The sequence below is a fragment of the Glossina fuscipes genome, unplaced genomic scaffold, assembly GCF_014805625.2.
Source record: "Glossina fuscipes isolate IAEA_lab_2018 unplaced genomic scaffold, Yale_Gfus_2 60751, whole genome shotgun sequence".
Taxonomy (NCBI): domain Eukaryota; kingdom Metazoa; phylum Arthropoda; class Insecta; order Diptera; family Glossinidae; genus Glossina; species Glossina fuscipes.
Window position 1 is genome coordinate 5,577 of NW_024003063.1, and position 5,013 is coordinate 10,589.

General features: G+C 34.4%; 1 long non-coding RNA gene across 1 annotated transcript; it reads left to right on the forward strand.

The window, feature by feature from the left end:
* The first annotated feature begins 1,573 nt into the window (after positions 1 to 1,573).
* Positions 1,574 to 3,584, forward strand: LOC119643416. The gene is made up of 3 exons (XR_005248274.1): positions 1,574 to 1,909; positions 2,943 to 3,409; positions 3,472 to 3,584. It is a non-coding gene; the product is annotated as an uncharacterized LOC119643416 (long non-coding RNA).
* Positions 3,585 to 5,013: the final 1,429 nt, after the last annotated feature.

Below are 5,013 nucleotides of genomic sequence, written 5' to 3' on the forward strand. Positions count from 1 at the left end.
AGATTCCGGCGACGGTACGCATATTGACAAAAAAAAAAAAAAAAAAATATACAAAAGAAGAAAGCACACAAATGTATAAAACTTTTTTTCGAAATGAAACAAAAACTTTGTTATTTTGTTTATTTATTTTGAAACCTTTTATGTAAACTTTCTAATTTTCTAAGTGTCTTCTTTTTCATAAATATAATAAACGACTTCATGAACTATTCATATTTATATTGCGATTTAATAAAAAAATCTGAAATTCTTGCTGAACTTGCACATGTACAATGTTAAGCTGAATTGTAGAATGGCCGACGATTAATTAATATTTCCCTTTGCGCACGTTAGTCTTAGCGGCCGTCTTTGCTGAGGTAAGACTGCAAAGGATGCCATTTGCTGATCTGAACTGTTGAAAAGGCAAATCCTACGGTAAAGGTAGGTTTGAGTTTGTTGGTTTCAAAAGGCAACGCTTATGGTAAGCGATTGGTAAACGCAATCTACTTGAAAGAGATGTTGACGGAGATGTTTGGCATGTACTTGCGCGTAATGAGAAGGAAAACTTGGGTGAAGGGCGTAACAACAATTCATCATTTTCGCTTTAAAGTTCATCCTTGATGATCCAAACTCGAGATAAATGGATAAAAATAGCAAAATGTTTTGATTATTGTCGAGTCCATTTTAGGCCACCATTTCAGCTTGCGCTTTAGATCAATGTCTGTTGTAGCTTGCAAGTCTCAGATATTGGGTCGCTGTGAGAGCCCATTTTCAAAGTTGGTATGTAGCTGTTGGGTAAGAACATCTTCAATCTTAAGGTTTGCGACCGTCAGAGTGTCGACTTTACGGACTTAAAGTCCGAGCTGAATAAATTTCCATTTTCACTACTTGACTCTAGACACTACAACAAATGTGCCTCTCCTCACTTCTTTATCTATTTATATCCATTACAGCCTGAGTGAATGAGTGAGCAAAGAATACCGACAAACAACTTGATGGTCGTGGATTCGAATTTCAAGTGAAATAGAGCCGATAACCTTAGATGCTAGTTGGTCTTAGAAGTTATTTCTTTGGCTAAATTAATAATAACAAGTAAGAAAATTAAATTTTGGTCGTGACTGAATTCTTTATTCCCTTCACCGTCATCCTAAAACAGAGAGGAAAAATAACAGAACAATAATACTGTATAATATGGAGTGGGCGGAGCAGATTTTTTCTTTATTATTTATAAATAGTACATAAAACTCTTTTATAGTTATATATTAAATATAGCATTAAATAGTTGAAACTAGACACAGGCACAAATATTTTGCAAATTCCCTAAAAAAAAATCGCTAAATACATTATAGTGTGTCCTTTTTTTCTAGTTCGCAAAACTCTACTCTTTGATCAAATCAAAAAATTTACATCAAGACCTGGCACAATAAAGAAGTGGTTGAGCGAGTTTTTTATACTATTGCTAATCGGTTACCATTCGAATTTTTTCACGAGCTTTTATTCAACGTTTCCCGTACAATTATTCTTCCAACTGCTATGAGTTATGTTTCCGACTGTCCAGTTATACATTTCTCTTAAACAGCTTTTATTGACTTGTAGACAATAAGGAAGTGATTGAGCTTTTTTTCTAATACTACTGCTATTGGATTGCTAACCAAAATACATCTCAAGCTTTTTTAGATGTTTGCTGCACAATTACTTATCCAAATGCACATGAATTCTATTTCTGTAGAATTACATAGCTACATAATATTTTTATTTGTCTTAAGCGGCATTTTATGTTAAATATCAATCGCATGCATATTTTAATAGTCCGTAAGATCGTCCATATTTATGTTTAACAATATTTAATAACATTTCTTTATACCTTTAGGTAGAGGGAGCATAACGAGTTGGAATCAATCAAAAAAGCCTGTTATCAAAACGGAACCTAGAGGTAAATAAAACTTTTAACTTTCTCTTTGTTATAGTTTTTGTGAGTAAGGATTTTTCAAACCCAAAATTGATAAAAGAATTTTGCTAATAGTCGAACGTTCTTAGTCTTAGGCTAGCAGAAAGGCAAAAGCATTAAACGTATATCTCTAATGTATCCTAAGGTCTCCGCGGTTTTCTGCCACTAGATGGTGTTGATGCCTATATATCGAGCAACACTCCCCTGATTGTCTCAAACGAAAGGTGACATTTCAGCTTACCTTATTTGCTCGTGTAAAAATATTGGTTTGAAACTGAGTGCAATACCTGAAGAAATACACTATGTGATCTTGTTTTACTATAAAAAAAGATAAAACATGCAAAAACATGCAGAAAACTTTTTCATGTGTACGGTGAGAATGCTGTGATTGGAATCGATGGATCCAAGAATGGTTAAAGATTCACCTCGATCTGGTCGCAAGACCGACATGCAAGCTGTCAGGACGCTCTAAACACGAACCATTTGAAATGAGCAGACAACAAAATAGCGCTCGAAACCGCGGAGACTTTTCAGTATAATATATATACACATATATATATATAGAAAGCAACTATAATCATCTAAAACGGTGAAAATAGTTCCGATTGTTCGATTGAAGAATAGCAAGAAGCATGTTATAGGTTTCAAGCTCTCTCTCTCCCTCTCTCTTGTCGTGTCTAATGTAGAAACGCGGTTGTTAATGCACTTTTTTTGTACTACTTAGTTCTTACACTGTACTGAACTTGTAACTATTTGTCGCCCATCAATGGACTTTTCCATTGTTTTTTAAGACGCCTGCGTTATCTTCTAAATTATTTAAATATTAGATAACTTTTATTAAATTATTTAAACATAAGATGACTTTGATGAAATTAGCTACACAGATGATATTGATTACATAGATGACTACGATTAAATTGTTTAAATGTTAGATGACCGTAGAAAGTTTATTGAATTAGAAAATCTTTCCAGAATCCTCGTAACCACAATTTGCTTTATATATAATTTTTATTCATAGATACCTCGCCACAGCCATTTAATTTATATCACGCGCAACATGAAGTAACCCAATCTCCGCATTCACCATTATCACCGTGTTGTAATTACAATCAGCCGTCGCCATACGGTGTGGTATCTACAACAACTGCACTTCCGATAATTCCACAGGTGATAGGACAGTACAAGACCAGCCCTAATAGCGCTGGTGCCACCTGTCGACCATCACCTAACAGCTTGCACGAGTACAATGTATTTAATCAGCAAACTCAACACACAACAAGTAATTTTACAGGCACGAGTCAATGGGAAAGTAAATTTAGCCCAAATATAATAAATAATAATGAGACGATTGGAAATGATGCGACACAATTTCGAATATATAATGCACTAACTGCAGGCCTCAGTAACGCTAATGCAAATAGAACAGATGGCAATTGCGTAGAAACGGTACCGCCTGCCAATTGGCCTTTACCGCCGGTTAACTTGGTATGTAAACATAAGTATGCATGAAAATTTATTCAAAATAATTTATCCGGTTCTCTCTTTAGTATGCGCAAATGCAGCATTATCAAGCCAATCCTGTCGTCGTCCCACCTTGTAATGTTGAACAAATGCAGACTAATAATAATAACAATCAAAACAATCATAACAACAGTGAGCAAGGGCTCAGTAACCTTTTAAATTTCGATAGCACGCAGTTGGTGCGCATTGATACAGAAGATCAACAAATGCTACAATTGAATACTGAAGATCTTCAAATATCTAATTTATCTATATCCACCTAATGATATTTTTTATTTATAACAAGAAGAAGAAGAAGAAAAACAACGACAACAAAATTCATGGTTTCATAAGACAGCGATACTTGTCATAATGTCTCAATGCAAAGATTTGTTGCAATAAATAAAAATGTAGAACGTTAGCTTTATTTATAAAATTTAGTTAGTTATAAGATTTTATTTTTAATGTTTTAAATTTTGTACTTTCTTCGAGACATATAGAAAAGAATAAAAACATTAAGTAAAGAATTGTTAAATAGGGTATAGAAAATCCATTAAGAGGGATTTACTTTGAAGTATTTTGAAAATACAAAAATCATCTAAATACAACCCTCGTCTTTTTTATATTTTTCCGCTCCTGTTTTAGCCTTTTAAGCCAATCATCATGTTTTACAATTATCCGGAACCGCAGTCACTTTTTGCTCGGCTCACGTTCTTCAACCAATTGTCTGCATTTAAAGAATTCCATTTCAGCAAGTATGAACATCATACAATACATTTATTGTTTGGGAAACCCATACACACGCTAATATCATAGCTTGCTTACCTTAGCAAAATGTTTATTTTATTTAAGACTAACTATGGTTTGATAATTTCCGGCAATACTTCCGGTAAATCTAATATCAATATTCTCGAATCGGGCTATCGCCAAGTTCTTAGAGCCAGCACCTACGCTTTTCGCACGATACCCATCAATAATATAAACCTGAAAGTGATGTCCCAGCTTTAGAGAAGAATAAAAAACTGAAATCATTCCCAAGTACCTTAATTCAAACAAATCTATTCTCGGCAAAGATGTGAAAAACGCTATTATTGCCAAGTTAATCAAAAGATCAGTGCTCGTATGTCGCAAAGGAATTAAACATTCCCTTAAAAATCTTCCGCAATTTTGTTCTTAAACCTCTGTGGCTGCGCTTGCGACATTTCGCTCTGCATGTAGAAAAAAGCGTAGATCCCAAAGTACTGCTTTAGGAATCTAGTTGAAGAATAAACCCGTACACTGGAAAATGACGGTTGGCATCTCCTATATACAGATTCAAATCCTGCTTAATCGCATACTTCACGAAAGTGTTTCAAGCTAAATAACTAAAGCGAGAGCTATCCTTCCATAGGCAAATTCAAAATTATTATTGTCACTGGTAATCTGCCTAAGTTAAAAACCGTTCCTTTGACTTAACAAATTAAGGAATACCATCCAAATATGCGGTGATAAGATAAAAATGTTTTGGGTACGTAGTTATATCGGCTTATTGGGAATTGAGCAAACTGATCGAGAGGCGAAGTCTGGTGCTTTTGCACCTCTTACCCCCC